General features: G+C 38.3%; 1 pseudogene; it reads right to left on the reverse strand.

Annotated features, from left to right (window-relative positions):
• Positions 1-8109: 8109 nt before the first annotated feature.
• LOC133792291 (uncharacterized) lies at positions 8110-23770 on the reverse strand (annotated as a pseudogene).
• Positions 23771-24226: the final 456 nt, after the last annotated feature.

Raw genomic sequence — 24226 nt, forward strand, 5'->3', positions numbered from 1 at the left:
TGGATCTCTAATATTGGTTTTGGGGAATATTGGTTCTCTATTATTGGGCGTGTACCACAGATTGTATTGGGAGTATTGGTTTTTACAGATTGGTTTTCATGCTATAGGGAGTGTTCTTGAATCACATAATAGTTTGTTCTTGAAACTGTTTTAGTAACACAGGTTGCTTGGGTTTCGGGTGGGCTCTTTGGTATTTATTATTTTTTTTGCTTTTCCCTTTTCAGAAATTCGTATCCCCTTCCCTTTTCCTTTCCTTTCCTTTCTTCCTTCTTGTTTTTTTTTTATCTCTCAAATTTGATAACCCAGATACTCAATTTTTTGAAAAGAAAATTTTTTGAACACCAAAGAACCAATCCGGAAACCAAGCAAACTGTGGTACTATAACAGATTCAAGAACACTCCCAATAACAGAAAACCAATATTCCCAAAATCCAATCTGTGATTCAACCAATAAGATCAAAACCAAAATAATTTGTGGCACTATAATAGTCTCGGATTCCACATCAAATAAAGGAACCAATTGAAACCAGGGACACAATTGAAACAAGGGAGTTATCAATACCAAATTCGGATTTCACAACAAGAACAAGAGAAACCCAAGGCAAAATTCGGATTTCAAAACAAAACAGCAAGAGAAACTCAATGACAATTCAGATTCCACAATTAGAACAAGAGAAAAACTCAAAGCCCTAATTCACGTTAAGAACCCTAATTCACGATTTTAGAAACAAAAAGAAAACAAATTAGGGGAAATTTCAGAAACCCTAATTCAATTCCAATATTTGAACAAAGAAACGAAATGGAAAAAAAAACAAGGGGAAAAAAAAAAGATAGGCCAAACCGTATGAACCTAGGCTCGGATTTCAAACAAGGAAACAATTGAAATAAGGAAATCAACAAACTCTAGAATAGTTTCGGATTTCACAACAAATAAGGGAAACAAGGAAACAATTGAAATTAACAAGCTCTAGAATAGAAACACAAGACTAGATGAACACGAATTGATATATATATATTTTTTTATTTCAAGAATTCCTAATATAATAACATGAACTGAATAGAAAAAAAAATGAAAAAGGATAGGCCAAACCGGATGATCCTAATCTCTGATAACCCCACTGTACGGCTGCATGGGGAATCCGCCCTCACAAGGCCTTGTACTGAGCCATCGAGTTATCTGTGGGGTCATGATCCCCGGGTGGCCTCCGCGGCCCAGAGAATACTCACATCTCGTGCCAAAAGGGTAATCTCCGCTAAAACTCGATGACTTTACGGACTGGACGGCGAACCCCACTACACGGCTGCATGGGATCCACCCTCACAAGGTTTCCCTTGACAGTCATAAACATTGCACATACATTCATGATAACTTTACTGCACTAAGCACATTCAAACCCGATAGATGGGTACTATCATGCGCATCCAGCCATATAATCACACACATATATAGCATCTAGAATTTAACCAGCAATCTACAAACATGCAAACAATTCACTAGAATCACAACAAGCTAAGTTACTCTTGGTGTATACTTCCTTACCTCTTGTCCTTAGCTTTCGTGAATTATGTCTTTGTGAGTATTTCCGATCGCGTTTAGACCCTATAATCATATTGGGACAACATGTCTTAGTTTATGCTTTACTAAGATTTTAAATATATATAAGGGAATTTAAAATCAAAAACTGAAATTCCCGACCCTGGCTCAAACCCGAGCCCTTGGGGTAAAATGACCATAATACCCCTCTCAATATCCTGAACTCAACTTAGAAAAATTATTATTTCCGATAATAATTTTATCATAAACTATGTCCAAAATTTCAAGTCAAAACTCCCATTATTTCTTAAAATTCCATTTTCCGATGCTCGAGTCCAACGAGCCCCGAGCCCACTTCTTGATCTTGAGACTTAAAATTGGCAATATTGTACTTCCTCAAATATTTTCTAAGTCCTTGAAAATATTTCATAAGTTCTAAGTTATCAAATCTAAACTTTGAAACTAATTCCCGAACCTAATATTTTTCATGAAGCTTAAATAATAATTCTCGAGTCTAGTTCGTAAATTATTAATCTTAGATATTACTTAGATAAATTTTCTAATCCTCGATCCTCAAATATCAGTTTGTAGACTTTGGGGTACCTAATCCCGAGCCTAGCGATAAAATTCTAAAGTTTTGGGACCAACTACCATTTTTGGTCCTTTTGGTTACTAATCAGTAACCATTAGTAACTACTTGGACACATGCTCTTACATGCATGTGACTACCCCCATCATCTTCATCCTTATACACATTCAGCCATGGCCATCCTAACCAAGGTTTCTCACCATGGCAGCCACGACCTCACTCCATAGACCACCATGCTCATCACTTCGGCCACCACTAGCACCACCATCACCACCACCGGCCTCCACGCGTGACCACCCAAAGTGGTATTTCCCACGCACGGCCAGCCCCACTACAATCTCTAACCATCATCAAAACATCCGAAACCTCAAGATCACTCATATTAAACTATCCCCAATATCTTGATGAGTGTTTTTAATCCCAAAACACTGATTAAAACCATACATAACAGTCCACAAATCCATCACCATCTTAAGAAACAAAAATGAAAAATCGGAAACGTAAAACTACGAAGGAAATCTATGAATATATACCTCTCACTGTGGCCGGTTCTTGGTATGTTCTTTCTTTTCCTCGACTTAGTACACAACACTATGAACACAACAAAACCATTTGACATGAATTTGGAACTCAGAATCTAAGAGAAAAATTAACGCAAAGGTATGTTCGGACTTACGTTTTTCTTCTGACTATTCTTGCACCGGACTCCCAATAACACTCCCTTCTTCCTCTTGCTTTCTTCTACAATCAAAACATAGGCTCTAAGGATGTGTCTAAGGACTGTAACCCAAAGAAAAACCAAAGAAAGCTCACCTTCGATTTGCTCCTTCTTGGACCCGAAGTGAACGTACACCAACCACAACACTATAAGTGTTCTTCTTCTTAATATCTCAAACTGACTTTGTTTTCTCTAATAATTCTAACATTGACTGAAGCAAATGAGGGGAAAATGGCACCGGTTCCCTCCCTTGTCACCTCCAAACTGCCAAGACCATTTTTTAAAAAATGGTTTCCCTCCACTCCCCGAGACACACACTTGAGAAGCACGATAATATATGTGTTACATGCATTTTATCCAAAATAATGCATTAAACCATGGCTTAAAATAATTAAAAATCAACTATGGTCTAAGCACTAAATACTGCAACTTTGGTATAAACTTATGTCTATGATTTTACGTGAGTCCTTTCAACATAAAATCATACTTTTAGTCCCATAAAATTCCTCTTGAATTATTCATAGACTCTTAGTGAATAAATCACAAAATCATATTCTAAAATGATTCTAAGATTTTATGTGGATTCCAAACACATAAAATCATATACTTAAACTCTTTGAACAAGATGTCCATCTTAGATTTATTTCACATATAAGTCCCCACACTATGGTCTAAAGCGATCAACTCACATTTCTTTAATTAAAATAATATTCACCAAATATTATTTTAATTATTATTCATTCTCTTAAATCAAATCAGAATAATAAAGAAAAAAAAATTCCGGGTTATTACATTAGATAGACCCAATAAGATAGTAACACTTGTCTTGTGTATGTTTAATGATAATTAAGTATTTTTGAGGAATAAGTTTATTAAGATCAATATTTTAATATCCTAGGGTCTGCCAGCAGCTTTGAAATCGTTAGAGGACTTAGTCAAGGCTGTTTACTCAATTCAAATTAGGCTGAAAAGTGTAATTACGTGTTTAATATTTCAGCGTATGCTGATATATCGTAGCTATAGGGGGTGATATCGCCATACGGGGATACGAAAAATATGTAGCTTCGCACGACCACCTCGACGAGCCTCGGGCATAATAGCCCAGGCGATATATCGCCTACAAGGGGCGATATATCGGCTCATGTACCCGATTTTTGAATGTTTTTAAAACTGAGCTCATTTTAATCTTTAACCTCTTGATAAGTCCAACATCTTTCTGACCGAGTCTTCAGCCTCTGCTGAACGATAATTCAAATATTTTTCAATTAAAAAGCCATTATTTTATTCAAGTTAAATGAAGATCTTTTCATTCTTGAACTCTATAAATAGGACCTAGTACCCAGCCATTTATTCATTCATCAAGCTAAGTTCAGAGTCTGCAAGCTACTAGGTTATTTTAAGAGTGATAAACACTTGGGTTGGGGTTATAAGCTTTATCCTTATAAGCTTAATAAACAGTCGGGAAGTAAGGTTTATAGTATATTTCGGGTTCGAGGAATAGTTCGATCATAGAAGCATTAAAGGTATTCCAAATTCTAGTTCATTTCTGTATTGTTTCCTTAAGTTCTTATAGTTTTCTACTCAAAATCCTAACTCTATTCTTTATTCTTGGTTAGGAAAACTACGATCTTGAACGTAAGATTCTTGGTAAGTATCTTTTCGATGGTATAGTTCTTTCATTCTTTTCATCCCTTTTTCTTTAGTATACTCACCTTTCTTTGATGATTTTTAGGAGTGTTCCAAAGTCCCAATCCTGTTCTCATATCCCGATATTTTTGGTAAGGAAAATAGGATAGGATTCTATATGTTATATGTTATCTTATGATTTATGTGTTATGAAATGCTATATTACGTATGTTGGTAGGCTTGGGCATATGACTTGTATAGCTAACAAGCCCCAATAAATTTATGGGGTGACTTGCTTAGCTAGCAAGCCCCACAAATCTAATGGGCATATGACTTGTTTAGTTTACAAGCCCCAAGTAGTAATGGCCATTAAAAGTATATATGACATATGATTATAATACGCTTATGGTATATGTTTATGGTATGTTTTTAGCATATGATATGAATTTTATGTATATGATTTATGTTGTTAGATTTTCCTTGCTGGGCATTAGGCTCATTCCTTTATGTTTATATGTGCAGGAAAATAGCTATGGTGGCGGAAAAGTTCTTGGCAGCTTGGGGGTTGTGTATTGAGACAGGATGGAATCGGTGGATTGAGTGTTCGATTCGAGGATGAAGTCGCTTCTTAGTCTTTTAAAAATTATGCTTTATATGTATTTTCCGCACTTTATTTTGTAATCCATTTATTTAAAGTTATGTTATGTTTTTATTTTAAAAACCATGGGATCCCATATCCTACTTTAAATTTTGTGTAGTTTAACATTTGTCTTACAGGTTTTAATGAAGTTATGATTATTTCACTAATAAGTTTTATTAAAGATTAGTGTCTATGTATAGTAGTCATTATTGGTCCAAAGTCTAGAGTAGTTGGGTCATTACAATGGATCCATCCGGACCCTACACAATCAAATTCAAAAACGCAAAAGTGTCCTGGAAAACTTATGGTCATGCTTGATAACCAATGACAAATTATTTCATATAAACAGATAAAATCCTGCACTCAAAAAATCCCAGAGCAAGCAGATATGATGAGGACACCAAGACTCAAAATCCAAGTCAAGTTCCAGTTGATCCAAGTCAAGAGGGGAGGAATGATGAGGACACCAGTTTAGGAGCTTGATCAATATTTAGCTTCTTGTAATGAGTCTTTTTATTTTTAATCACGTTTTTTTAGTCTTTGTTTATTTTGTGATAAGTCAAACATTTGACTTGTGTGAGTCCAATAGTCCTCTTGTCTTTAATTTCGGTTTTCATGAGGAAGGCAAAAGGCTTGTCTTTAATTTCGGTTTTCATTAGGAAGACAAAGGGGCTGCCCTTAATTTTTCGGTTTCATTAGGAAGACCAAGGGTCTTGTTTTCATGTAATTTTCGTCCTTATAAGGACTGCCAAAACATTTGGAAAAATCAGATTATGTTGAATGAAATTGTGAGTTTATTTCTTCTTGAGTTCTTGAAGAAACTTTTGAACTTATCAAGGAGATTCCTTGTGGCGTTCATCCTGACTTATCAAACGGATTCCATCCTCGTTTGTGGCGTCTTCCTCATACCAAGGTTCGTGCTTGGCTAAGCATTGGGTCGCGGTTCCATTCCAATCTCGTGTGTTCTTGGTGGCTGTTCCATATTTGGTGTCGGGTTTCGTCACACTTGTTGGCGTGGTTCGTATCAAGATATATTATATCACAACTATTTCTTATCAACAAATAAATCCATGCACTCAGAAAATCCCAGAACAAGCAGATATAATATATCACAATATATTCGAGACCAACGCTTGGCAACTTCCAACAATTTGGGCATAACACGCCCTCCAGTAGCATTGCGATATTACTTTATCTTAATTAGGTTCACTTCAAAATCAGAATTTCAGTTTACAAATGAGCAAAAGCATAGGATTTTTATGAATCTTCCTCAAGGACATTTTGAGGCACATGATAATGAAGACTATGAAGAGTTAGATGATGATATGCTAGATGAAGGATCGTATGTAGAAGATCCTGATTTTTAGAATAGTTAATTTCATTGTTTGTTTTATTTATTGTTTGTTTTATGGTTGTAATTAGTGAAAACTCTTTTCCAAATTAATATCATGTTATTTTGTTATCATGTATGAGTTTGATTTTTTTTATTTCGCAATCATAATAAATAATAAATAAAATAAATAATGACTAAGTTCGGTGAGGGTGGATACAAATAAATGAACCAAGTTTCTATATTGAGAGTTAGGGGGCCATAGTAGTGGGAACAATTTTACTGATCCCAGCCCTCCCTCAATATTGTTAACTTTGGAACAAAGATGAGTTTCGAGCATGAGAATTAAGTCATATAGGATGATTAGAAACAGACTTAGAAATAATAAAGATGGCTTGTTTTTCTAAGTATAGAAACCCATTCTAAAACATAAAGAAGACTTATATAATTTTCATAAGAAGTCATAATCAATAGGTCTGAGATATGTTTGTTTTAAAATAAGTTTTTGCCTTAGAGCCTATTAGGTAAAGTTCTAACATGTTTCTTTCAACTGTTAGAACTCTGTTGCGATGTCGCTCCGAATATCTACACGCACCAACGGAAACGCCTCCAACGCTGCTCCAGTGAACAATGAAGCCCCTCTAGTTTGCAGAAGGGGAGTGCGTGCTACAGCCAGCCGCAACGCGTCGACACCGCCAGCTGACAACACTGTGGAGATAGCCAGACTGCGACAACAAGTCGAGGAGTTGTTGCAGCAACAGCGACAACAGGCTCAGCCCCAGACTCAACCTCAGCCTCCACCGAAGCTGCAGCCGCAGCCACAGCCAATGGCCTCAGCACCCCAACAAGTTGGTCCATATGGGGGATGGCCAGTGGCGAACTACGCGCCGTATCTAGTGATACGAACCACACCAACATTGTGATGAAACCCGACACCAAATATGGAACAGCCACCAAGAACATACGAGATTGGAATGGAACCGCGACCCAATGCTTAGCCAAGCACGAACCTTGGTATGAGGAAGACGCCACAAACGGGGATGGAATCCGTTTGATAAGTCAGGATGAACGCCACAAGGAATATCCTTGATAAGTTCAAAAGTTTCTTCAAGAACTCAAGAAGAAATAAACTCACAATTTCATTCAACATAATCTGCCCTTTCACATTGTTTTCGCAGTCCTTATAAGGACGAAAATTACATGAAAACAAGACCCTTGGTCTTCCTAATGAAAGCACCATAAACAAGACCTTTCGGCTCACACAACTCTTCAACTCACACAAGTCAAGTGTTTGACTTTTACAAAATAAAGAAAGACCAAATAACAACAATAACGTAAATAAATTAAAATGACAAATACAATAAGACTCATGAAGCTCCTAAACTCAGTCAACTTTGATGAGTAAGACAAGTCTTTGTTCTCCTTCAATGTTGACCACGGTCTCCTCTTGTTTTGGGACTTTGTGGACTAGGCTGTTAAGTTCTTCCTTGAATCTCTTGGCTCGTGCCCTCGTCACTGGACCAACTGGAACTTGACTTGATACTTGGGTCTTGGTGTCCTCATCATTCCCTCCCTCTTTAGAAGGATTTGACCTCAAATCGTCACCTGCTTCAAAAGGACTCAAATCAGAAACATTAAAAGTAGCACTAACATTATACTCACCTGGTAAATCGAGTCTGTAGGCATTGTCATTGATCCTTTCAAGTACTTGAAATGGACTATCTCCTCGAGGTAGCAATTTTGAACGCCTTTGTGTTGGGAATCGCTCTTTCCTCATGTGTAACCATACCCAATCACCGGGCTCAAAAACCTGCTTATGACGACCCTTGTTAGCTTGCTTAATGTATTGTTCAGTCCTTCTCTCTATGTTGAGTCGCGCCCTCTCATGGATTTTCTTCACAAATTCTGCCTTCTTCTCGCCATCTAAATTCAAATGCTCAGAAACAGGTAAAGGTGATAAATCCAAAGGAGTTAGAGGATTAAAACCATAAACAATTTCAAATGGTGAAAATTTAGTAGCAGAATGCATTGAACGATTATAAGCAAACTCAACATGTGGCAAACAATCTTCCCAAGTCTTAATATTTTTACTTATGATAGCCCTCAACAAGGTGGATAGGGTCATATTAACTACTTCTGTTTGACCATCGGTTTGAGGGTGACAAGTAGTAGAAAATAATAGTTTTGTCCCAAGTTTTCCCCACAATGTTTTCCAAAAATAGCTTAAGAACTTAGCATCCCTATCTGATACAATTGTTCTAGGCATACCATGTAATCTCACAATCTCCCTAAAGAACAAATCTGCAACGTTAGAGGCATCATCAGTTTTATGACAAGGAATAAAATGAGCCATCTTAGAAAATCTGTCTACAACCACAAAGATTGAATCCCTCCCACGCTTACTTCTAGGTAAACCCAACACAAAATCCATTGAAATGTCAACCCATGGTGAACTAGGGATAGGTAGGGGTGTGTAAAGGCCATTTGGCTGAACTCTTGATTTAGCTTGCCTACAAGTGACACACCTACCACAAATTCGCTCAACATCTCGTTTCATGTGGGGCCAAAAGAAGTGCTCTTGCAACATAGCTAGGGTCTTAGCAACTCCAAAATGTCCCATCAACCCTCCCCGGTTGGACTCTCTAACTAGCAAATCTCTCACAGAACAATTAGGTACACACAACCTATGCTCCCTAAACAAGAAACCCTATGCCTATTGTTGACTGCGTTTTTAGCCAACGACGTGAGAACGTCAATAACGACAAGCCTTCAAGATAAATAAAAACGACACAGACGGTACAATAAAGAAAATAAAGAACACACGATATTTTTATAGTGGTTCAGCCCCGATTGTCGGTAATAGCCTAATCCACTTAGAGTTGTGATTTATAAATCTATACTCAAGATCAGATGGACTGAGCCAACTGAGTTTCTTCAGTACAGATTGTGAAAATACAAGTATTCTCTCTAATTTCAGCACTTTCTCTCTCTAGAATAGACAGAACCAATTTTCTCTCTCTAGAAAGAAGAAGCAGAAGAAGCTCTTCTCTCATCCCATAAGCTCTCTATTTATAGGCCTGGGATCCTCAACTGATATCCCCTTATAATAGGGATATTTTATTATATTTATTACATTTATATTACAAATAAACATTCAAAATTCAAAATGTAACAAACTCCCCATTTGTGGGAAGAATGAGAGATTCCCGCGTACGTTGTTGGAGTTGTGTCTGACTTAGTCTCCTCTAGCTAGTTGGTCCACCTCCTACTCACTACCCATGCAAGTGCTGGTTGAACATGCATGGTGGTAGGATATGCATGGTGGTAGGACATGTTTTTGGGTGGGTTGAACGTGCATGGTGGTAGGAGATGCACTTCTCTCCTCTAACATGCACTCTCCTCTAGCATGCCATGTTCCTCCTTGAACCAATCTCCTTGGCTTCTCCTCGGACCAAGGTGGTCCGAGGCAACCTCCTTGGCACCTCACCTTGGACAACATTGAGGCAACCTCACCTTGAACAACATTGAGGCAACCTCACCTTGGACAACATTGAGGCAACCTCCTTTATCATCTCCCAAACATGTCCGATCGAACATTGTATAGGCTCTCCTTATCAAAATCTAAGTCTCCATTCTCTTGCATGAGACTCCTCCTCCTTAGCTATTTACCTTGGACACGTTCGAGCCAACACTTAGAAAATCTTGGGAGGCTTACCTCCTACACACCCTTGGGGTCTCCTAGGACCATTCCCCTTAACTCTCCTAGAATGCACCTTCCTATTTTTTGGGTATAACACCTATAAAATTTTCCGTCAGCAGGCTTTTCACAAACAGCATAAGTTTCCCCAAAATCATGGTCAGCAGAATACAACTCCTTTATGTGTTCAAACCCAAGAAATTTAGCATCAAGAGTAGAGATTAGGGCATACCTGCGAGAAAGGGCATCTGCAACCACATTCTCCTTACCTTGTTTATAGCGAATGACATAAGGAAATGTCTCAATGAACTCAACCCATCTTGCATGTCTCTTGTTGAGCTTGTGTTGGCCTTTCAAATGTTTCAAGGATTTATGATCTGTGCGAATCACAAACTCCTTTGGCCACAAATAGTGCTGCCATGTTTCTAAAGCACGCACTAGTGCATACAATTCCTTGTCATAGGTGGGGTAATTGAGGGCAGCCCCACTTAGCTTTTCGCTAAAGTATGCAAGCGGTCTCCCATCCTACATAAGAACAGCGCCAATACCTATTCCAGAAGCATCACATTCAACTTCAAAAGTGTTAGAAAAGTTAGGCAAAGCAAGTAAAGGAGCATGAGTAAGCTTGTATTTCAGTAGCTGAAATGCCTCCTCTTGAGCTTCACCCCATTTAAATATCACATTCTTTTTGATAACTTCTGTAAGTGGTGCGGCGATGGTGCTAAAATTTTTCACAAACCTCCTGTAGAAGCTAGCAAGTCCATGAAAACTTCTAACATTACCTATAGTTGTAGGGGTCGGCCACTCTTGGATGGCTTTGATCTTTTCTTCATCCACCTGAATACCTGTAGCACTTACAACAAAGCCTAGGAATACAAGCTTATCGGTGCAGAAAGTACACTTACTGAGGTTAGCATATAAACTCTGTTTCCTAAGAACATCCAAAACAGAATGCAAATGCAAAACATGGTCATGCAAATTCTTACTATAAATAAGAATATCATCAAAATACACAACCACAAATTTTCCAATGAAAGCACGCAATACATGATTCATTAAGCGCATGAAAGTGCTAGGTGCATTAGTTAGTCCAAAAGGCATGACTAACCACTCATACAATCCATGTTTAGTTTTAAAAGCAGTTTTCCACTCATCCCCTTCTTTCAAACGTATCTGATGATACCCACTTTTAAGATCAATTTTGGAAAACACACAAGAACCATGCAATTCATCTAACATGTCATCTAAACGAGGAATGGGATGTCGATATTTTACCGTTATATTGTTGATGGCTCGACAGTCAACACACATCCTCCATGTTCCATCCTTCTTGGGAACTAGAATCACTGGAACAGCACAAGGGCTCATGCTTTCTCTCACATGTCCTTTCTCCATCAATTCTTCAATTTGCCTTTGCAATTCCTTTGTTTCATCAGGATTACTTCTGTAGGCTGGTCGGTTTGGGATGGAAGCACCTGGAACAAAATCAATTTGATGTTCTATTCCTCGAACAGGTGGCAAACCATGTGGTACTTTCTCAGGAAACACATCCTCAAATTCCTGAAAAATAGACACAACAACACTTGGCAGCGAAGAATCAAGTTGGTTAGTATTTAAAAGAGCCTCCTTATACATGAGTAAAATCATGGGCTGTTTTGTACACAATGCTCTGTTAACCTCACTTTTTTTTGCATAAAAATTATTTTGTTTTCTCTCACTTGATTCCACACTTTTCTCTCTTTGTCTCTCTTTTTCCTCACTCTCATTCATCTTTTCACTCTCTTTTTGCTCACTCATTTTCTTTTTGTCACTCAATTTTTGCAACCTCACTTGATCTTCATACACTTTCTTTGGTGTCAAAGGCGCTAGAGTGATTGTTCGTTGACGGAATGTGAATGAATACTTGTTGGTGAAGCCGTCATGCTGCACCTGCCGATCAAATTGCCAAGGCCTTCCTAGAAGGAGGTGTCCAGCTTGCATGGGAACCACATCACACAACACCTCATCTTCATACTTGCCAATTCGAAATGAGACTAGCACCTGTTTTGTAACCCTCACTTCACCACTATCATTCAACCATTGCAATTTGTATGGACAAGGATGCCTAAGCATTGTAAGCCCCAGCTTGGCAACCATGGAAGCACTAGCAACATTAGTACAACTACCTCCATCAATAATGACACTACATACCTTGTCTCTCACATGACAACGAGTGTGAAAGATGTTCTCTCGCTGCACCTCTTCTTCCTCTTCTTTTGCTTGCAAATTCAGGACTCGCCTTGTGACTTGTGCAAGCATCTCACCAGATTCTGGCCCATACTCATTGTCAGAAGCATCTTCCAATGGTGGCATGTCAGCAAGATCATCTTCATCTTCAGAATCTATCTCTCCACTTTCTCGAATCACCATGACTCTCTTGTTTGGACACTGGCTAGCTATGTGTCCTCGCCCCTGACATTTGAAACACCTTATCTCACTAGAATGAGACTTAGTAGGAGTTGTGTTTACCTTGAGGTGGTGTGGCTGTGGTGGCTGGTTTTGGTGTAGATGATGAAGTGGGTTGGTCTTCTTTCTTTGGATAGTTCGACCTCCAAGGTGTTGTACTTGAATTGTGTGGGCTCGGTCTTGACCTCGAACTTGATCTACCCTTCTTGAGCTGCCTCTCAACTTTGATTGCCATATGAACCAAATCCTCCAATTCCACATAATGGTGTAGCTCAATTGGGTCAGCAATCTCTCGGTTCAACCCATTCAAAAACCTTGCCATGGTTGCCTCCCGATCCTCTTCAACATTGGCTCTAATCATAACCATCTCCATCTCCTTGTAATACTCATCAACACTTCTGTAGCCCTGACGAAGACCCTGCAACTTAAGGTAGAGATCTCGATAATAATGAGGTGGTACAAACCGTCGCCTCATCACCCTCTTCATGGCCTCCCATGTGTCAATAGGGCGATCTCCACTCCGCCTCCTGTTGATGCACAACTGATCCCACCAAACAATAGCATAATCAGTAAACTCAATGGCAGCAAGTTTTACCTTCTTCATGTCGGAGTAGTTGTGACAATAAAAAACTAGCTCCATCTTCTTCTCCCACTCAAGGTATGCTTCAGGATCACTCTTCCCCTGAAATGTTGGGATTCTCATTTTGATATTCCCCATATAATTATCTATCTGGTTCCTATCTTCTCTATTCCCACCATACCTCCTATGGTTACCCGTCGACATCCTATCAAACTCATCATCAGAAACTACCCCTTCTAAATCCCCTTCATTCTCATCCTCCCTTTGGTGTACCCTACCCCTCCTTGGTCTCCGTTGTGCCCCCTCTTCTACCCTATCCAACCTCTCATGTATCTGCTCACACTCCGCCCTCATCATCCTTCGCATCTCCCCAATTAATGCTTGTATTTGTAGATTCGGAACCTCAGGTGGCGGATTATCATTGCTTGCATCTTTCTCTGGATTTTGTGACATGATGGAGAATCTGCAAAACAATAAGGTTAGACAATTATAGAATGGACCTCACTGCACTCCCTCACGTGTTTCACTCAAAGAAAATGGTCACTCAAGTACACTCGTGTTTGCACTCAATGATGGCTTTTACCCTCAAATAAGCTCACACCTCTGCCTTTTTCCACTCTATTTTCTTCTTTAAGCTCTTTGAAAACTAATGAAACGGTGATATGGAGGTTCAAGCAGCCAATTCTACCAAACAAATCAAACGAAAACCGATGAAAAAGTGGCGAAAAATGGTGATTTTTGGAACACTTGTGTGGGGTTTTGGCAAAAGGGCCTCTAGACTATGGGGAACAAGAATAGAACAAAAAATTTTAAGAAGGGTTTCCAGACTCTTTTTTTTTTTTTGCTCTCGGATCCTTTCCCTTTTTCCTTCCCTTTCCTTTGCCTTTTTTTTTTTTTTTCTACCTCTCAAATTTGAGAAACCAGATACCAATTTGTAAAGGAAAAAAAATGAATACCAATAGCCAACCCGAAACCCAAACAACCTGTGTTACCAAAACAGATTCAAGAACAAACTATTATGTGATTCAAGAATACCCCCAATAGCATGAACACCAATCTGTGGAGACCAATATGTGAAAACCAATACTTCCAAAACAATCTGTGTACACACCCAATAACAGAGAACCAATATTCCCCAACACCAATATTAGAGATCCAAACAACTCGTGGCACCAAAACAATCTCAGATTTCTCAACTAGTAAAGAAAATAACACAATCAATCCGTGGCACTAGAGTAATTTCAGATTTCGTCAAGAAACAATGGGAACAAGGGAAAACAAATGAATAGAAATCAAAACAGATTAAGATATGAATTGAAATCAAAACAAATTCAGACTTAGCAATATCAAACAGATTCGGATTCAAGGGATTTCACAAGGAAAAGAAAAAAAAATAAGGAAAAGATTGAGCAAGGGAACAATTGAATTTGACAACAAACAGATTCAGATTTTTGAATTGGAAATAAAAAGAAAACAGATTCGGATTTCACAAGAAGATCAAGGACAAAGAACTCAAGAATATGACTAGATGATGATGATATATTTTTTTTTTCAGAAACCCTAATAAGAACATGAATTGAATAGAAAAAAACAAATGAAAAAGGATAGGCCAAACCGGATGATCCTAAGCTCTGATACCAACTGATACGAACCACACCAACATTGTGATGAAACCCGACACCAAATATGGAACAGCCACCAAGAACATACGAGATTGGAATGGAACCGCGACCCAATGCTTAGCCAAGCACGGACCTTAGTATGAGGAAGACGCCACAAACGGGGATGGAATCCGTTTGATAAGTCAGGATGAACGCCACAAGGAATCTCCTTGATAAGTTCAAAAGTTTCTTCAAGAACTCAAGAAGAAATATACTCACAATTTCATTCAACATAATCTGCCCTTTCACATTGTTTTGGCAGTCCTTATAAGGACGAAAATTGCATGAAAACAAGACCCTTGGTCTTCCTAATGAAAGCACCATAAACAAGACCTTTCGGCTCACACAACTCTTCAGCTCACAAAACAAGACCTTTCGGCTCACACAACTCTTCAGCTCACACAAGTCAAGTGTTTGACTTTTACAAAATAAAGAAAGACCAAATAACAACAATAACGTAAATAAATTAAAATGACAAATACAATAAGACTCATGAAGCTCCTAAACTCAGTCAACTTTGATGAGTAAGACAAGTCTTTGTTCTCCTTCAATGTTGACCACGGTCTCCTCTTGTTTTAGGACTTTGTGGACTAGGCTGTTAAGTTCTTCCTTGAATCTCTTGGCTCGTGCCCTCGTCACTGGACCAACTGGAACTTGACTTGATACTTGGGTCTTGGTGTCCTCATCATCTAGTACAGCACATGTAGCCAATTTATGAGAGGTTCCGCTAGCAGCACGCTCCAAACTTCAAAGGGACTACAGACCCCTTTGAGGAAGAAGAGTGGCTAAGGAATGTGGAGCCAATTCTGACGCACATGAATCTCAGTAATGTGGACCGTATATCATGCATCTCGTCATTGCTCAAGAAGGATGCCAGGATATGGTGGGACTTGGTCCAGCAATCGCATGATGTTGCCACCATGACATGGACTCGATTTGTGGAGCTGTTCCACAAAAAGTATTACAATTCGGCTGTACTCGCTTTAAGAGTTGAGGAGTTCGCCAACTTAAAGCAAGGTAGTTTATCAGTGGCAGAGTATGCTCGACAGTTCGACCGCCTAGATAAGTTCGCTCCAGAAATGGTTCCCACTGACTATCTGAGGGTGTCTAAGTTCGTTAGGGGACTTCGACCGAAGATCGAGATGGGGGTTAAGCTAGCAAACCTGGGGAATAATACGTATGCCGACGTTCTAGAGACGGCAATAGAAGTAGAGAGGCTGCAGGCTAATGTAAGTAAAGAAGAAGCCAGTAAACCTGAGCCTAGACAGTAGGGTCAACCTCAGACCAGTCGGAACAACAGCCATAATAGCAACAATTAGTTCAGCAACAACAGTAATGGTCAGAAGAGAAGACATCCTAATAACAAGCAATCTGATAGCGATAAGAGGGCACAGACAAATAATGGGGGAAATAGGCCGGGTTATGTGGAATACCCGCCATGTGCTAAGTGTAAGAAGAAACATCCTGGTGAATGCTGTGTGAACACCAAGGAATGTTAGTTAGGAAGGACACCGGAAAAGAGATTGTCCTCAGCGCAAGCCAGAAGGGAAGAAAGACGACAAGATGGTTCCTGCTAGGGTTTTTGCCTTAACCCAAGGAAAGGCTGATGCTAGCAATAAGGTGGTCACAGGTCAGGTTTCTATCCTCAATAACATATGCTCTGTATTATTTGATTTCGGAGCCACTTATTCGTATATCTCGTTAGGAATGATAGAAAAACTAGACAAACCTTGTGAAAGATTTAGAACTAGGTTTGTAACCGAGTTGCCTTCGAGCAAAGTAGTTCTATCATCACGGATAGTACGAGGCATACCGATCAAGATTGAGGACCTAGAACTAGAAGGAGACCTGATAGAACTGGTGATCAAGGACTTTGACGTAATACTAGGCATGGACTGGCTAGCACGGCATGGCGCAACCATCGACTGCAAACGCAAGAAGGTGATGTTCGAGACTCCTGACGGCCAGACTATGCTTCTTGCTTAAGGTTTGGATCTTTCTACTAGCTTTGGCTCCTTCAAAACCCTTTCAATACCTTAACCAACTCCCCCCAACAACATAGACAATTAGCTATTGAAAAATCTATGGTTAAAACTTTACAAAAGTCTAGTTTTTTGAAACTTTACCTTAGAGAAACCCTTTCGAGACCAAAGCTTAGCTTCCAAGCTTTCTTAGTGTTCTTGAGGTTGAAGATGGAGAGAAAACTTGAGAGAGAGTTTTCAAAAAGATGAGAGTGAAAGTGAGAGAGAGTGGGGTCGGTTGGGGAGTTGGAAGAGCTTATACAACCCTAATAATATCTTATTACCACTTGAGTGTTTTACTACCCACTTGCCTATTTACACTAATACTTAAATAAATGGGATTAAACTTAATTAAAAAAATTTCATCCCAATTAATTCCTTCACATGGCCAGCCGCTATTTAGTTTATATATGTGTTTATATATATATTTATATAAAGGTTAATAAATATTTCCTAAGAAGAAAAATCTAATTTGACTTCTTATAACCCTTTTCACTCTTATTAAGTTTTAAAAACAAAACTTAACACATAATAATTAAATTAAATGTCTCTCACATTTAATTTAATTAATCACACAATAAATTTTAACCTAAGGTCCATTCATGGAATAAAATTCCCCAATTCGGTAAAATTAAGCGTTTAACACCAAATGCCCTAAAGTTTCCATTTTCTCTTAGGTTTATTATTTTTTACCAAACTTTAATTTTTATGAATGTATTTTATGCCCAAAATATATTTGCCATAGTTTTTCATTTATTTTCCGAGATTTTTACCCGATTAGGGTTTTTGTGTTGGTCCAAGACTAATAGTCTAATCTTGACTTTTAAACACACAATTCATAATTTGGCTAGCAATAACTCATGGAAATAAATTCCAAACAATATATAATATTATTTGAAATAATATTCTTAACTCGGGGAAAACAATCCCGACTTGAGTCATTTCAAGATACCCGAAACGCAGGACGTTACATGGAGGACCTCGAGGAGGTCCAGTTAGAAGAGAAAGATCCGACCAGGGTTGTGAAAGTCAATAAAAACTTAGAGAAAACGACGAAAAATGAATTGGTAGAGTTTTTGAAGAAACACCATGAGGTCTTTATTTGGTCACATAAAGATATGATTGGGATAGACCCAGCGGTGATCAGCCAAGTCTTGAATGTAGAAAAAAAACTTCGATACAACAAAAAAGAAGGCTGCTCGACAAAGATAGATCCAAAGCTCTAAAAGAAGAGGTCGAGAGGCTAAAGGAAAATGGATTCATCTGGGTAGCATTTTATCCATCTTGGGTCTCTAATCCCGTACTAGTTCCCAAGCCAAATGGTAAGTGGAGGACGTGCGTGGATTTCACAGACCTTAATAAAGCCTGCGTGAAGGATTGTTTCCCACTTCCAAGAATCGACCAACTGATTGATGCTACATCAGGACATGAAATTTTATCATTCATGGATGCGTACTCCGGTTATAATCAAATTAGTATGCATCCACCTGATGAAGATCACACTAGCTTTCGAGTAGATACGGGACTTTACTGCTATAAAGTAATGTCTTTCGGTTTGAAAAACGCTGGCGCGACTTACCAGCGACTAGCCAACCATCAAAGAACTGATCAGCAATAACATGAAAGTCTACATTGACGATATGCTGGTCAAGTCAAGAAAGGATAAAGAACACATCAAGGACCTACAAGAATGCTTCAACATCTTGAAAAAAATATCAGATGAAGCTGAATCCTCTAAAGTGTTCCTTTGGTGTTGAATCAGATAAAATTTTGGGATTCATAGTAAACTCACGAGGAATCAAAGCTAATCCCAAAAAAATTCATGCACTGATCGAGATGCAGTCTCCTACCAAAGTTAAAGATGTTCAAAGCCTAACTAGAAGATTTGCGTCCCTAAGTAGATTCATATTGTCAATGGACAAGTGTGTCCCATTTTTTAATCTACTCAGAGGTAACAAAAAAATTGAATGGAAAGAGGAGTGTGAGCAAGTTTTTCAGGCGCTAAAATCCCACATGTCGCAACAGCCAATTTTGTCCAAGCCGATCGAAGGAGAAACTTTGTACATCAACTTAGCAATAACATAGTATGCTGCTAGTGCTGTTTTAGTCAAAGAGGAAGACAACATTCAAAAAGAGTGTACTACGTATACAAAAGGCTAGTGGGAGCAGAACTACGATATCCGCCCATAGAGAAATTGGCTTATTGCCTTATACTGGCGTCTAGAAAGCTGTGACCCTATTTTCAGGCTCACCCCATCATAGTGCTTACCGACCAGCCACTACGACAAGTCTTACAAAAACCAGAAGCCGCTAGTCGGCTACTGAAATGGGTAGTCGAGTTAGGACAGTTTGAAATTTCTTATGCACCATGAGCAAGTATAAAGGGACAAGCCCTAGCGTATTTCGTTGCAGAATTCACCAGACTCCCTACTAGCGAACCAATGATAGAGACCGATGATCAAAATCAATGCCCTACCTGGAAGTTGTTCGTAGATGGATCTTCCAATGAGCATAAAACATGGGGGCAGGACTGATTTTAATCACACCCGAGGGACATCGATTTCATTGTGCGATCAGATTCAACTTTACGGCCTCCAATACTGAAGCCGAATATGAGGCGCTGCTCGCAGAATAAAGACTAGCCAAAGATCTGGATATAAAGTCAATATAAATATATAGTAACTCCCAACTAGTAGTTAATCAGATTATGGGAGAATATCAGGCTAGGGGTTTCATAATGGTTGCTTATTTGAACAAGGCAAAGGATTTATTTTCATTGTTTAATAAGTATACTCTCCTGTAAGTAACTCCCAATCAGAATTCAAACGCCGACGCTTTAGCCAAAATGGCAAGCGCTAAAGATGTTGACGCTTTGAGCATAGTACCGGCGAACGTTTGTTGGCACCAAGCATTCAAGTGAAAGAATCCTCGCTAATGGTACAAGTGTCAGACACATTGATGACTCCCATCATTAAATATCTCGAACAAGGAATATTACCAGCAGATAGGAATAAAGCAAGGACACTTCAAAGACAATCAACTCGATTTATTTTGGTCGATAGAGTCTTGTATAGACGAGGATACTCAATGCCTTTACTACGATGTGTCTCTAAGAAAAAAGCTAAGAACTTGATGCAAGCAGTACATGAAGGTTTCTGCGGAAATCACGCTGGGGGCAAAGTTTGTCAAAGAAAATTCTACGGCAAGGATACTTCTGGCCTACCATGATCAAAGACTATGGAATTTGTTAAAAAGTGTGATAAGTGTAATGACCCTAGTTACTCAAGACTTTGGACCATTAATGAAAACTACACATAGACCCTAATCCTTAATAGAACTTACAAGTGAAAAGATCATAACTTTATTAAAAACTTGTAAAAATAAAGGTTAAACTTACATAAAATTTAAGTTAGGATATGGGATCCCATTGTTTTAAAATCAAAACATAACATAATTGTAATTAAAAGAGATTACATAAATAAGTGCGGAAAAATACACATAAAAACATAAGTAAAGACTTCATCCTCTAATCGAAACTCTCGGCTCTATGAATCCATTCTGCCTCAATACACATGCCTAAACTACCAAGAACCTTTCCCGCCACTAAAGCTATTTTCCCGCACATATAAACAAAAAGGAGTGAGACTAATGCCCAGCAAGGAAAATCTAACACATAAACCATATACATAATTTTCATAAAGAAACATAAAACATATCATAACACTTATGTCACATACATACTATAATGGCCATTATTACTTGGGGTCCCATAAACTAAACAAGTCATATGCCCATTAGATTAGTGGGGCTTGCTAGCTAAGCAAGTCATATGCCCATAATCTATTTGGGGCTTGTTAGTTGTATAGGTCATATGCCCAAGTCTACAAACATACTTAACATAGCATATTACATAACATAAAATCATAAGATAACATATAAAATCATATAACACATAAATCCTATCCTATTTTCCTTACCAAAATTACCGGGATATGAGGACAGAGTTGGGACTTTGGAACACTCCTAAAAACCATTTATAACAGGGTGAGTATATTGAAGAAAGGGGATGAAAGTGATGAAGGAACTATACCATCAAAATACACTTACCAAGAATCTTATGCTCAAGAACTTAGATTTGCTAATCAAGAATAAAGAGTAAGGTTAGAATGCTGAGTAGAAGACTATGAGAACTTAAAGAAAATAATACCAATTGAACTAGAGTTTGGAAATACCTTGAAGACTTATATGACCAATCTAAACCTTGAACCGAAATGTGAATAAACCTTACTTCCCCAAGTGTTTGGTAAGCTTATAGTGATCAAGCTTATGATCCCCAACCCAAGTGTTTACACTCTCACAATAACCTAGCAACTTGCAGCCTCTGAACTTAGCTTAATAGATGAATAAATGGCTGGGTACTAGGTCCTATTTATAAAGTTTAGGAATGAAAAGATCTTCATTTAACTTGAATAAAAATAATGGCTTTTTAAGTGAAAAACATTTGAATTATCGTTCAGCAGAGGCTGAAGACTCGTTCAGAAAGATGCTGGACTTATCAAGAGGTTGAAGATTTGAATGGAGAATATTTTCAAAATGTTTCAAAATGCCCTGAAGGAGGCGATATATCGCCTGGGCCAGTATGCCCAAGGCAATCCTGCGACGCTTTTTTTTCTTTTCTTTTCGTGCTACAATATATCGCCCCCTATAGCTGCGATATATCGGCATACGCTGAATATTTAAACACGAAATTACACATTTTTAGCTTAATTTGAATTGAATAAACAGCCTTGACTAAGCCCTCTAACGTTTTCAAAGCTGCTGACTGACCCTAGGATATTCAAATTTTAACCTTAATAAATTTAATCCTCAAAATACTTAATCATTATTAAACATACACATGACATGTGCTATTATCTTATTGGGTCTTATCTAAACCTTATAATATAATAAATATTACCCTCAATATCAGTCATATTAATCAATCCTTAGGTTAAAATTAATATTCCTAGACTATAGGTTAAACTTAGAAAATCTACAAGTGTTACTATGAGTGTCCAAATAAATCCCGGTCTGAACCAATAAATCCATAGTCATAACAATAATACTACTATTACTATTATACTACTATCTAACTAGCTAAGTAAAGTTCTTGGACTCTACAATAAGTGCCAAAGATTTTCCAAAATACCACAATCAGCCCCAAATGAGCTTAAACAGATGTAAAGCCCATGGCCATTCGCATTCTAGGGAATTGACCTGATCGGGTCTTTGCCTACAAGAAAAGGGAATGTCAAGTATGCAGTAGTTGCTGTTGACTACTTTACTAAGTGGGTCGAAGCTGAGCCACTCGTAGCAATCACGACCAAGAAAGTATTGGATTTCATCATAAAAAACATTATATGTTGATATGGGTTGCCAAAAAAAATTGTCTTAGATAATGGCACGCAATTTGACAGTGACCTTTTCACTGATTTCTGCGAACGACATGGTCTTACAAAGAGTTTTTCGTCAATTGCCCATCCACAAGCCAACGGACAGGTTGAAGCTGTTAACAGAACTCTAAAGGACACACTGAAGAAAAGGCTTGAAGAAGCAAAGGGGGCATGGCCAGAAATATTGCCAGAAGTACTCTGGTCGTATAGCACATCTCACCGAACAACAACAGACCATACACCATTTTCCTTGCCCTATGGGTATGAAGCCATGTTACCCGTTGAGCTAGATCGACCATCACATAGAAGGCTAACATACGACCAGAGCATGAATAACCAATTATTAATGGAGTCTTTGGACTTGGTCAACGAAAGGCGCGAGCAGGCTCAACTTTGAGCTGCAGCTACCAACAAAAGGTCGCACGATATTTTACTCTAAAGTACACGAAAAGAAAGTTTGACGTGGGAGGTTTGGTACTTAGAAGAGTTTTTCTCAACATTCGTGACTAGAATGTTGGAGTACTCGGTCCGAATTGGGAAGGTCCATATTAAATTGAAGAAATCCTTCAACCAAGCACATATAAACTTGCTCGCTTAAATGAAAATCTCATTCCTCACTATTGAAATGGAGAACACTTGCGCAAGTATTATTAATAAACAATTCTTTATAAAGAGTTGGCTTGTATTAATTTTACTTTTTACAAGTTTGTGAACAAGGGTTGGCCAGTTAATGACTGGTCACTTATAAGTGTAAGATCAATTTTGATCACTCGTACATACACGATTTTGTCCATTCTATTATAAGAAATAAGAGTAACTGTGCGCAGCCGGTTATTCTTGCCAATTATTGTATTTATTACAAGTATTTGCTCATTATGTTTGTTGTTTTGCTATATTGTAATTGATTGTTTATAAATGTTCGAACATGACTTGGTCATGGCAAGTGACTGAGAACCTTGAGCTCCTCGATCACTTGGGGGGCATATACGATACTAAGCGAGCAAAGCATATCAACAGACATATGTAAACATACGAGCAAAATAAGGGAAAGCATATTACGACACTTAGAGTATTTTTCAAAATTTTTAGTTAATTTTGTGAAATATTAATAAAGTGTTATGCTAAGTTCGGTCATACGAGCAGATGTTATAATAGCAATCAAAATATTTTATAATATCACAATGAAATGTCTTTACATCGCGAGCAATTGCTGCTCGGATGAATTAAAATAATTAGAAGGAAAAAGCCGCCTTAGGCAGCAAAATTGTCTTAACATCATGAATTGTTGTTCGAATGTTTTAATTACATGAATTAAAAAAGTTACTGTGCAGCTGGAGGAGGGTCTTGCTGAGACTGCTGGTCGACTGATGTTCCAGCCTCTTCTTTAGCACCATCAATGCCTGTCGCCAGAGAGATTTCAGGAGAATCCGAGGCATTATAGGCATTCCTTTCCTCCTCTTGGCAAGCAGCGCACTTTGCGAGTTCAGCTTGTCTCATTTGCTCGAGGAGATAGTCAAAATTTGCCTCTGGATTGTTCTGATGAGGACACCAAGACTAAAGATCCAAGTCTAGTTCCAGTTGGTCTGGTGACGAGGGCGCGAGCCAAAAGACTCAGTTTAGGAGCTTGATGAGTCTTATTGTATTTTGTCATCTTGTATTTTTTATTTAGTCTTTGTTTATTTTGTGAATTGTCAAACACTTGACTTTTGTGAGTCCAAGAGTCCTTTTGTCTTTAATTTCGGTTTTCATTAGGAAGACAAAAGGCTTGTTTTTAAATTTCGGTTTTGCTTTAGGAAGACAAAAGGCTTGTTTTTAAATTTCAGTTTTGCTTTAGGAAGACAAAGGGGCTTGTCTTGATGTAATTTTCGCCTATATTAAGCCTTGAAAACATTTGGAAAAAGGCAGATTGTGATGAAATGAAATTTGTGAGTTTTTCTTCTTGAGTTCTTGAAG

The sequence above is a fragment of the Humulus lupulus genome, chromosome 7 (assembly GCF_963169125.1).
Source record: "Humulus lupulus chromosome 7, drHumLupu1.1, whole genome shotgun sequence".
NCBI classification, from domain to species: Eukaryota; Viridiplantae; Streptophyta; class Magnoliopsida; order Rosales; family Cannabaceae; genus Humulus; species Humulus lupulus.